The sequence below is a fragment of the Sciurus carolinensis genome, chromosome 13 (assembly GCF_902686445.1).
Source record: "Sciurus carolinensis chromosome 13, mSciCar1.2, whole genome shotgun sequence".
Lineage (NCBI taxonomy): Eukaryota > Metazoa > Chordata > Mammalia > Rodentia > Sciuridae > Sciurus > Sciurus carolinensis.
In genome coordinates, this window is record NC_062225.1 from 17,350,064 (window position 1) to 17,362,490 (window position 12,427).

General features: G+C 46.7%; 1 long non-coding RNA gene across 2 annotated transcripts; it reads right to left on the bottom strand.

Moving 5' to 3' along the window:
- Positions 1–2,073: 2,073 nt before the first annotated feature.
- On the bottom strand, positions 2,074–11,647 carry LOC124963078 (uncharacterized). 2 transcript variants are annotated; one of them, XR_007104644.1, is made up of 5 exons: positions 11,537–11,647; positions 11,135–11,293; positions 10,165–10,285; positions 4,710–4,912; positions 2,074–2,693 (listed from the first exon to the last, which is right to left on the bottom strand). It is a non-coding gene; the product is annotated as an uncharacterized LOC124963078 (long non-coding RNA). The 2 variants fall into 2 exon arrangements; XR_007104643.1 differs by having other exon boundaries at positions 11,135–11,635.
- Between the last annotated feature and the right edge of the window lie 780 nt (positions 11,648–12,427).

Sequence of the window (12,427 nt, forward strand, 5' to 3'; positions counted from 1 at the left end):
CTCTCCTTCCTCAGTCTCGACTGTCCTGATGCATCCCAGGGTGCTTTTTGAACACCCACCCTACTACGGTGACCCGTCAGGTCCCAGAAATCCATGGAATATGTCTGGAAACCTCTGATGATGGGAATGCCACCCTCCAGGGTTTCATCTTCAAAGGAATGAGTGGAGAGGGAGCCAAGAGGGATCTGCAAGTTAGAGACGTGTGGGAACCCAGTGAGCCACAATACGATGCCCAGGACTCTGGGATCAGAGGTGGTTTTATATGGAGTTGCTGGGGGCCCTGAAGAGGACTCCCTCTTCACTCTCTGCAGAGACAGAGGACTCCCTCAGTGCTCACCCTGCTGCTGTGCTTCTCAGAGCCCTGGGATGCCCCAGGTGTGAGGAGGTGGGGAATCCACATGCCATCCCAGGCTGCTCCTCAGCAACTCTACCTGACCTTCAAGCATGCATATCTGCATCACGTGTCAGCACAATGTTTCCCTGCCTCCCAGCACCAAAGTGCTCTTACACACACTGAGGTTCCACTGGCTCTGGACTAGCCCTTTCCTCTGGGATTCCTGGGTCCTATGATTCAGGAGGTCACAATTCGCAGCACATAGGCTGGGTCCACTCAGTCCGGGAGAATATAGGCATTGCTCATACTTCTAGTCTATCGTGACCCACGACACAATGCCTGGCTAGACAAGAGTCCCCTCCACCACCGGGACGGCCCCTCCCCCTGGCTCAGGACTCATCCTCCAAGTACCTTCAGAATGGCCCACAAACACATGGAGGAGGAGGGAACCCGTGGGCTGGGAACCAACACCCTAGATCCTGGGATCACAGCTGTCCACTGACATGGATACAAAGCTCATGTGCAGTCACCACTGCCTGTCACTGAGGGTCCGATTGAGACACCTGTGGAGTTGGCAGTGGACCTGGATCCCCAGGAGTGGGGGTGAATTGCATCCACTTAAAATTGATGGTGTCCACAGAAAGACAAATTTTGTAGGATTTCACTAATCTCAGATTCCCAGTAAACCAGTTCTTAAAAACATAAAGAAGGATTCCCAATAATCCACTTCAAAAAAACAAAGAAGAATGTTCTTTTCTTAGGACTAGGGAAGGCACTAGAAGTAGTCTGGTGGCAAGAGCATGTCCACATGAGTTCTGGAGACGGATGGTGGTGATGTCTAGACAGCAACAGGACTACGCTTAATGCCTCTGAATTACAAAGGGGTGTTTGGTGTACTTGACCACAATTTAAAAGCAAGGGGATTGCTGATTGACTCTCAAGGATTGTTTGTGTTGTGATGCCAGAACGCAAGAGACTGGGTTACTTATAGCACAGGTTTTATTTCTCAAACTCTGGAGGCTGCAAGTCAGGTGTCTAATCCGATAATCTTCTTGTGTCCTCCTTGGCAGAAGGTAAAACAGGAACAAGGGCTTCTTTGAGTAGCCCCTTCCCAAGGAAGGAGACTCCAAGTTCTCACCTGGTAACACATCATGTGGAAGACAAACCAGAATGACATCCCATGCTCCCCAGAACCAAACTTCTTGGAATGACTCAGAATGTCTGCAAGATTTCACAAGTCATGATCTTGTTATAAAACAAGACTTAAGCTTGAAACGTGGGGAGAGGGCTCCCTTCTCTGCTCCTGGTTGTGGTCTTGGATGTGGTCTTACAAGTCCTTCCTGAGCTTCTGCACACCACCTCCGACAGCCCACCTACCACATTCCCACGGGGCTGACTCACAGTGAAGTCCTGAAGGTACTCAAGTCTGGAAATCAGAAACATCACAGGAAACAAATGGGAGATTTGTTCTAAGACCACCAAGAATGCCACAGTCCTCACATGCTCAAGTCTCTTAAAAATGCTACAGTATTTGTACATAAACAATGCATATTTTCTTCCTGTATTTATGGCTTCTGACACCTGTCCCGACCCGCGGGACATCAATGCAGGACGGCGAACCTAAGAGAGAAGGAATGAAGAGACAAGAGACACAGGGAGTGACAGCAAGACAGGAATTCTGATCAAGCTGCAAATTTTTATTGTTCTCATGGGTATTTATGCTGAGGGAATGAGGGGTATGATGAGACACAGGCTGGTTGGCTGTGTTTTTCTTTTGGGCTCCTGATAAGGTGCAAGTTCGCGCCGGCAGGAAGGTGAAATCCCGGAAGAGAAGCAGGGACGGGCCATAGGCAGAACTATCAGCCTTCCCACTATCAGTGGGAAGGGGTGCGCTCCGGGAATCCGTCAGCCGTCAGCCGTCAGCCGTCAGCTGCAGGGTGCCTGAGTCAGCTGCAGGGCGTTTGCGCAGGGGAGGCAACCGCAAAATGCTCCCTGGAGTGCTGCTTATCGTAAAGGTCAGAATGTTCTCAGAATGAGAACTTCTTCTTGTTCCCTGACAGACACCTAATACAATGAAATGGCAACGTAATTCTCCATAATCCTGGATGATCTAGGAAACAATGACAAGTATCTGTCCACTGAGATACAACTTCTTTCCTAAGACTTTTGATTCGCAGCTGCTGGGACCATGGAGGGAGAAGGATGAGCACAGGGCCAAATGCATTTTTCTTCCTTTGCATCAAGGGCAGGAAAAACTGCAGCCAAGGCTTATAGGAGTTGAAATCCTTCAAGCCAAAGTCTGTACACATCTGGTTTCAGGCTGGAAGACTTGCTTGGAGAGGATCCAAGCACCTGCCCACTGAGGAAGCAATCCAAAATAATGACTTACTTCAAAGGATGTCAAGCATTGGACTTTCAGGAGGGAGGGGGTCATTCCACTCATCTAGGACGTGTTACACAGCTCACAGAGCAGGTTCAAAGGGAAACTCTGCAGGGTCCCATGGGGAACACTGCAGAGTGTTGGTGGTTTCAGAGAGAGTGAACTCCCAGGTCACTAGGTCCTCTCAGCCAGAAGGAGGGAACCTGCCATGATGGCAACTAGGACAAGGGACGCCAGGAAGCCTCAGTGGGGAGGGATCTGAAGGAAGGCCAGTGTATGTTATAGAAGAGTGTCCCCTGAAAATTCTTGCTCACCCAAAAGTCGGTGCAAGCTTGTGGGGAAAGTCTTTGCACAGAATCAAACTAAGAAGAGGTTACATGGTGGAAGCAGTCTAAATGGGCCCCAAATCCAATGTTTGGTATTCTTATAGGAAGAGGAGAGTTTGAACAGAGACCCAGGGAGGCCTGGGGAAAGAGGCTGTGTGAAATCTGAGGCAGAGCCTGAATGCCCCAGACAAGAACAACGGATCGTGGGCAGCAGCAGGAGGATGGGCAAGAGCAGGGAGAGTTGGGGAGGACACTCCCTGGGAACCCTGGAAGGGAGCGTGGCCCTGGGAGAGCCCACACCTCTTGCCTTGAGTCTCTGGGGCTGGAGGGAAGGTCTCTCCTCTGCCGGAGGCCACCCAGTTTGCAGGGTTTGGTTGAAGCAGCCTACGACCTGCCTGCAGTTGGCCATGCAGGTCAGATCTGGGCCACAGACACACACTAACGACTGCACGGTCTCAGCCATGAGGCACGACAAGGGCCCACTCAGCCTATGTGGGGAAAGGGCTAGGCACACACCATGGGGGCTGGTGCCTGTGTTACTGAAACCACACCATAAACCCAACGGAATAAATGATTGACGGGTGGCGGAGCAGTAGGAACTGACCCAAAAGTATTCACACCCTGAACACATTCTTTACTTCAAAACACTTGAGAGTGATTGATATCTATTTCTTGTGACCTTGCTCTCCAGCAAATTATTCTTCAAAATTCAAAGGAGCCTCTCACAGAACCACACAGAAAGGGATGTTAATTACAGATGTTTAGTGTAAAAAGTAGGACTGTTATTTGTTGTTTCTGCCCTTTTGTTAAAATGAAATTTCTCCTGCATTACCTCCACAATCCAAACGGGAATGTGTAAGAAATTCCAAATTGGAAGAGAATATATACTTGCTAAAGAGGCAGTGCCAAGAATTTTAACACTCCAAATGTGTGTGTGTGTGTGTGTTTCAGAGGCAGTCATACTTTAAATGAGAGAGTCCCACAAAATTGAGGAAGATCAGTGCTCTAGCCCTACCACGCAAGCAGTGTGACCTTGAACACGTGACTTAGTCTTAGCAACCATTGTCACTAAGAACTAAGTACATGAATAAAGGTCCTCAGGTGTGAAGTTACAAAATGCGTGGTAAGTATGGAGGAGGATGGGTGGGAGAATTCTCCTACTCAGACAGAATTAGGGAAGGCTGCACCTGCTGTGAGGTGGCTGGGGCGCCTGGGATCCTGCCACAGAGTGGGATTCCAAACCTCAGATTCACTGAACCCAGGCCAAAAGAGCAGGCTATAGTCCAGGGACACTGGAGAGGCCCAATGGCAATGGAGGTCGAGAGTAACAAGGTACCTGCCTGGACCCTTAACCCCCTACTCTAAGCAGGGCTGGACGAGGATGCCAGAGACCAGCCACATCAATAGGCCTTCACAAGATCACTGAGTGGCTGCAGCCTGCATCGGGCTCACTGAATCAGGGTGATGCTCTCACAAAGCAAGAGCACTCACTGCGATTTGAGCAGAAGCTCATGTGCTCGGGCGGAAGGCTGGATTGAGCAATGCATTGAGGAATGAAATACACGATTAATATCCAAACCATTTGTGGCTCTTCCACATCATCAGGGGTTCTGATTCAACTCAGTAAAAATGGTTTCTGAAATGGCTTCTAAATATGTTGGGGACTCACCTGTGTGTGGGACTTTCAGGAAAAATGTCATAATATCTCATGAAGCAACTCTTCTCTCTTCTAACCTATTTGCAAGGCTGGGTTGCACAGCAACTCAGCTCTTTCTTCTCATGCCCTCTTCAAATTAATCATGAATGCTTCTTTTGAAGTGAAACAGATGCCTGGGTTCCAGGTGCATGGAAGTGTTGGAAGGCACTGTCCTCCTTAAAACCAAAACAGAAAAAAATAGTTCATTGGTGAGGCACATAGATTGGCATCTGTTATCAATGATCTGTCCTCCCTGGAACCTTCCACGTGACCATCTATCACATTCATGGAACAATGCTTTGCCATGCTCCAAGGGCAGAAGACCATGATGCTGATAACCAGGAAGTCAACTTGAAGAACTTGAAGAGCACAGCCAGAATTGCAGAAGGCACACCAAGGATCTTGAGCACAGCTGCTAGAAAACAAGAGCTCAACTTCAGTACTGACTTCCTGCCACTCACCAAGTACAATGTTAGTGTCAACCACAATATGCAAGCATCCAAGTACCATTCCGCTACTTGGCTTTATTCTTTTCTTGCCACACATGTATGTTCTCTGCAGTATGTTGGATAGTTTGTCCATTACAAGGACCAACAGGTCAGCTACAACTTTTTGGCCTGGGTTCAGTGAATCTGAGGTTTGGAATCCCACTCTGTGGCAGGATCCCAGGCGCCCCAGCCACCTCACAGCAGGTGCAGCCTTCCCTAATTCTGTTTGAGTAGGAGAATTCTTCCACCCATCCTCCTCCATACTTACCACGCATTTTGTAACTTCACACCTGAGGACCTTTATGAGGACCTTATGGCCAGCATCCATTCATACAAGTGGGAAACATCTGCACTGGAACAAGTATCTTGTCCTTTTTCATAAAAGTAATCAGGAAATAAAAAGAATAACATGGATGGAAGGCTTCACATTTCGCTATCACGTATCTGCTCTAATTCCCTAAAAATCAGACACCCAAAAAATAAAAACTGTGTCAGAGATGTGTCAATTTTTCAATGTATGACATTTAAAAAACTGTGTTCTTTACTTAATATTTCTGTATGCTATATTCCTGCCTAATGCTCTTTGACATGGGACTACACAGAATTGAGTTTTTATAATCTAACGTTGCCTTATAAATACGACCGGCTATGTCAGGCATGGCTAACTGAAAAGGGGGACTTGTGATAATCAGAGAATGCAATGCTGCAGCACTGGGGTCCCCAGGTCACATTCAACATGTGGAAACTATGGAAGCCAGGGAGGTAGCAGGAGGAAGAAAGCCAACTGAACAGATGACCTCAGGGATACCGCGGGAGGGATATGCCAAACTGAAGAACACGTTCCACCTAACCACTGGCATGTGGGCCCTAGACCTTCAGCTTTAATAAGGGTGAAAAAAATGCAGCATTCATGGAAAAATATCGAAACTCTAAAAGTGGGTTATTTAAATGGCGTCCAATCACACATCTGATGGAATGGGCTGCCAATTTGTGAATTTTGCTCAAACAAAAAAACAGATGATGACAGAAATAAAGATAGAACCTTTGTCTTTTCCAGGATGCCTGCAAATGTTTCCTTTGACTCAGATGCAAATAACTTTAAATAGAATTTCTGCTTTCTGAACGAACCTATTAAATATTATACTACACAAACCACAAGGTTTTCTTTATTAAATATTCTGTTATTATTAAACATAAAATGCCTCACAGAACATATGACGGGAACGACCCAAAGGATGAGAAAATGGCTAGGGATCATTCTCAAATGTGCACGTGTAGCCTGAAGGTTAGGAAAAGGAACCTCACACATTGCCTGTTCAATACTGCACTCAGGCTGCAGGGGTACCAGAGTGGCTATCCCAACAGTGATGGCTCCATGTCACTGAACAGGCCTAGCTTTCCTCAGATACAGGACACACAGCCAACAACCTCACTTTGATGGCACCTAAATGGCTGCCTGAAACAGTTATCAACTTATTTGCTACATTCATTAACACACACAACTTTACCACTTCAACCAAATCCCAGAAAATTTTAAACACATAATCATTTTGCTTGATATCTCTACTTCCCTTTCATTATCCAAAGATGATATCTATTTCATATTTCAAATGATACAGATTTATATCAGAATGTCTAAGATCCTGAGGATATATATTATCTCAGTCCTTGTTATGGCTTCACTATTTTATTATTTTGTAAGTAATAAAATATAACTTTCTGTTTTGAATATATCATCCAACATTTTTCTTCCCAAGATGGTAGCCCAATTTCTGTGCTCACTTAATGTGTTGGAATTTGACTAATTGTTTTAAAGTTGTAGATGACCTGTTGGTCCTTGTAATGGACAAACTATCCAACATACTGCAGAGAACATACATGTGTGGCAAGAAAAGAATAAAGCCAAGTAGCGGAATGGGCAGGGGGATCCGGAGGAAGCTCATTTTCACATGAGAAAAGCCCCCCAAAGTGAAAAGCATTTGAAGACATGTTAAGAAAAAATACCAATGAAAACAGTGCGCTGTCACTTTGTATCCACTAAACATGCAAAAGGTAGAAAGGTAGATGGTAGAATGCTGGCGAAATATGGACAGGTTGAGCTGTTCACAAGAGCCACCTGGCAGTGCTCTGCCAAGAGAGTGAGCACACATTCTTTGATCCAGATATTCTACCTGTGGGTATGTAACCTACATAATGCTTAAACAGTTTCAGAAGGGGACTTGCAGAGGGATATTTATGCTCATGTTCCTTGCTGCCTCATCTGTGCTGACTGCGAGTTAAGGGCTATCTGGATGCCCACTGCTGGGGAAGTCAATGCCTAAAACTGTGGTGGATGCAAATCTTCATGTATCAACAACAATCGATTAAAAACAATAGATTTAAACATGACAGTGAAATTCCAAATTCTACTTCTTGCTTTCCTATCTACCAACAAGAATGCTTGGTCAAGACACTTGGATACTTAGGGGGAAAAAAATAATATTGTGTCATTATGCAAAACAGAAATGGTGATATTTACCCATCCAAGATGTTATGCATACTAAATGAGATTTTTGCAGGTATGTTAGTGAATGATTATCTACTCAGATACTTTCAGACTCACCAAAGCAAAAATCTATGAAGAATTACAGTCTCCATAAACAAATTCATCATCAAAAGCCTTGACAGTCAACAGGTTCTTCACAAAATAGCTGCATGGGTGGTTGACACCCATCCAGCCCTGATAAGTCAGAATCTGGAGTTTTATAAATTTAAGGGGATTTGAATAAACATCACATTTAAGATTCCAGATCAAGGAATACTTTGATGGTGACTAGCAGGTTACTAATACACCTTCTTCTTCTAGGACCAGATGTCCCAGAACAACCATGTCAGCAAGGGAATTCTGCACATTAAAATTAACATAAGAAAACTCTTTGCAGTTAATGTCCACATTCCCTTGTGTATCAGAGCAGTGTCAGACAGGATATGTGTATTTGAATGTCTACAACTCACTATGAGTGCCAGGAGAAACTTTATTACAATAGGCAACCTAAACTCTGACTCCCTAAAACGCTTCAAACTATTTCTAGAATGTGATCACATTCTAAAACGTCCCTACCATAGTTCACACTGGCTCACAGTTGACACTATCTTTGTGATTCTCATTCTGTGAGCACAGTGAAATTAAGCACATTTGATATTCATGGTTTAGAGCAGAAGCCCACTACAGACACAGGGGTCAGGCTGAGCCCTTCTACTTTCTGTTTCCTCAGGGGATTCCCACAGACAAGGTGTGTCACAGGGTTGTGTGTCCCTCTGATGAGCAATTACTGGCTATGCTGGAACTGACCCTCTCACACCTCAACACTAGATCAAGCTGGGCTCCAGAGTCTCTAGTCAGGAGTGTCTTGTGAAACACATAAAAATCAACCCCTGCCTCCTGCCACCAAGTGACATGACTAATGACAAAGTATCAAAGTAAGAACCACATAACAACCTCTTCAAGTCCGTCTATGGGATCTTTCCCTGAGATGTCTAGCTGACCTAGATGCCCTGGCCAGAGTAGGACTTCTGGACAGAACACTGGACATAATTCCATAATGAAACATTCACCAGGTACTATACGGCATTGTCTGGTGAACATTTCAGTGACTCTACCTGGTTGATGCTTCCATACTAAGAAGAAATAAATTTTAATTACTCCCAGTTAATAAAAACAAAATACCATCCATTGCCATGTCATTTCCAGGTCAACTACAACAACCTACAAGTCCTTAAACAACTTATTGAGACTCTGTCTCAAAATAAAAAATAAAAAGGACTTGAGGTATGCTCAGTAGCAAAGCACCCCTGTTTTCAATCCCCAGAACCAAAAGAAAAAGAGAAAGTTGACCATTTGTGAGATAAGTGCACTTTTTTCCTAACTCATGATACATTACCAGTGACTTGTCATTAAGCCATTTCAATATTCTTTTCATACTCACTAATTTATATCAAATCTTCACTTTTCTCTTGACTCTGATCACAGAGTGCAGAGAGTGAAATTCAGGATCTGGCAGAACTTATTGGAAAGAAATTAGATGACAAAGTTCTACATAAAGGTATCCATTACACCACACTGGATATTGGGGAGCAGAATCCATGGCAAACTATTCCTCATGTCCTACCAAAATTATGATCCACTTTATTTTATCATGGGAAAGTGTTTTCTTTTGGTCAAGTGCTTATCCACGGCCAGGCATGCTGACACACCCCTGTAATCCCAGCGGCTCGGGAGGCTGAGGCTAAAGGATCACAAGTTCAAAGTCAGTCTCAGCAAAAGCAAGGTGCTGAGCAACTCAGTGAGACCCTGTCTCTAAATAAAATACACAATAGGGTTGGGGATGTGGCCCAGTGGTTGCGTGACCCTGAATTCAATCTGGGTCCAAAAAAGTTTAGTCACTTACACTAATAATGAACTCTACCATCTGTTTCCTTTAGGTTAAAACAAAAGAAAAGAAAGAAATGCACATGTTATAGAGAATCAAGCAACTTAGGACAATAATACATTTCGATTTGAGGAATGGCAATCTTATTATTCTACTTGGGGATTCAAGTATCTTTGGGCATACAACTTTGTGTCTGTAACATTTCAACTTGACTCCTCTAGAAAACACACTTAAAACAATCTGCAATGTATATGAAGGGCAAAACAAAAATTACTTTTTCAAAAATTTTTACAATACTCCTCCCTAACTTTGTTTTCTCAACAAATAGTAAATGTAATTTTGACATATAAAATTTAAAACACACAGAGACACACACACACACACACAATAAAACAGGTAAACAGAATGTAAAGTAGTGAGTTTCCACCACAGTGACCAAGATGCATCTGGAGTCACTGGAAACAAAAACAGGACCATGTACTATTTATAAGTCTCTCATTTTTAACCAAGATGAATATTTTCAAAGAATACCTGTACATTTCCATGGCGCTTTCTGCAGTAGAATCACTGGCTTCTTGGCACACATATGAGGTCTTCTTTGGGCAGTGTATCCAGCTGAAAGATGTCACCAACTTGCTCTCACATTTCCACACTGCCACAAAAAAAAAAAAAGTCTGATATTCTACTGAATAAATCTTGAAGTGGACCAAACACCACACTTTGTTCCATATTTCGAAAATAGCAAATGCAATTTCAACTCAAAAAGTATTCGTTATTAGGGAAAAAAGCAAGCATAACCTCTTACACACACTCTTGTAATCTAGGACTGACATTTCCTACATCCTCATTTCTTTAACGCATGCTACTTCACATTCCTTAGAGCTGTCAAATTCATTCTCATCCAAGCTGAATACACATCCCTGCTCACATGGCATTGTGAGCATATTTCCACCCACACCACGCATCAGCAAACATTTAGGTTTTCAATAAAACTTAGGCTTCACCATTTTGGAAACTGCTTAACCCCTGTCAGCTCAGATTTCTCATCTGTAAAACAAAAAGTGCAACGGGACTATCTCATGGTTTCCTGAAGTCCAATAAAGGAACCCAGTGCTCAGGCAAGCCTGAAAGGTGGCATGCAAACAGTACATTTTAGCGATAAGCCCCCGTCACTGGGAATCTGTCCATGTTACATATCGCGTGGAGCCAAAAGCGATCTGATTCAACTCTCTCCCAGGGTGGAACCGGAGCCCACAGGACCGAGCGCCTTGCTGCCTCCCTAAGTCACTGCTCTCGCCGCTGCTCCACTAGAGACACCTTCCTATGTTGCACTGCTTCACTTGATGCTTGAAACACCGGAGGGTCTCCTGGCGCTGTCAGCCAGGAGCAGGAAGAAAGCAGCAGGGGTTTCGAGGCGGGAAGTTGAGGAAGAAAGAGAGAGAGACGCGGGAGAGAAACAAGGTGGCGGGTTGCCGGTGGCCTTCAGGGGACACCGAAGTACCTGGAGGCGGCTCCTCTCCACGCGGCCTCCCTCGCCCTGGCGGAGGGTCCTCCTCCGTCGCCCTCCACTCTGCAGGGCGTCTGCTGGCCGGGCATCCTCTTCACCTGGAGTCCGGGTCCCAGGCGAGGCTGCTGCGGCCACGCCGCCCTGGACAGGACCCTGGAGCCGAGACCACACCCGGCTGTGAGCAGAGTCCCCGCGGAGGACCCGCCCTCGGGAGAACGAGGACAGCGCAGGGCCGGGCGGCCGTCGCGGTGCTGAAGCCACGAGGAGGGCCTGAGGGACAGGCATCCTGGAGGGAGCCTGCGAAGGTGGCGGCAGCGCCCTCCCGGGTCCCACTCCGTCCCCAGGCCTGGCGCGAGGGTCTCGGCCCCGAGTCCGTGGCCGCTCCCCGCGGCTCACCTTCCACGCCGCTGGCCGGGACCTGCTAGCCGTCCGCAAAGCCACCGCCTGGGCGCGACCAGGCGCCTCTGCGGGTCAACGTTCCGCCTTGGCTAGGCTCCGCCCCTCCCGGCGACCGCTTCGCCGCGCTTGCGCTCCGGTTCCCGCTTCCGCTTTCGCCTTTCCGGGACTGTAGGGCTGGGGTACCCCGCTTGCCGGGCTGTCGGCTCACCTGGCGCGCCCAGGATGCGACAGGATCCGGGCTTCCTGCCTGGACACAAACTCCGTAGGTGTGAGTCCTGCGGCTGCCACTTCGTGGCCACGGACCGTGCGGACGTCCCCGCCGCCTCCTGCTCGGATTTCCCACCCGATACATCTTGTCAATCAGGGTGGTGACAGTGCTGCACACCTAGTCGCATCAACTACTGCCAGACTGGAGCCTCCCAGTCTCCTTGCAGTGAAGTGATTGCCTACAAGTCCTGCTGCACAGCCAGCTGCTGGCGAGGGCTTTCTTGGGCCTATGTGTGAGCTCAGCCCCAGCCTCAGGTCTAGAAGTGGGACCTCTCAAGCAGGCATGTCTGTCCGGGTAGCTGCCCAGCGGTGGCCTTGTACTGACATGAATGTGGTAGTAAAGAGACACTCTGCCAGAGCGTTGGCACTAAGCACCCAGAGCAACTGCACCAAGAGACAGCCAGGGACCCTCACTTCCCAGGCACACCATGAGATTGGCCTTGGAGTGGTCAGAGTTGATGCTGTGCCCTGGTGGGCCCCCAGTTCCCCAGAAGCCCACCTGCTCAACTGCTCAAGGGTTGGCTGTCACTCTGACCTTCCACTGATGTTTCCCATACAATCCCATCAAATAAGGGAACCGGGAAAGACAACTCAGTTCCCTTTAGTTTGAAATGGACCAAA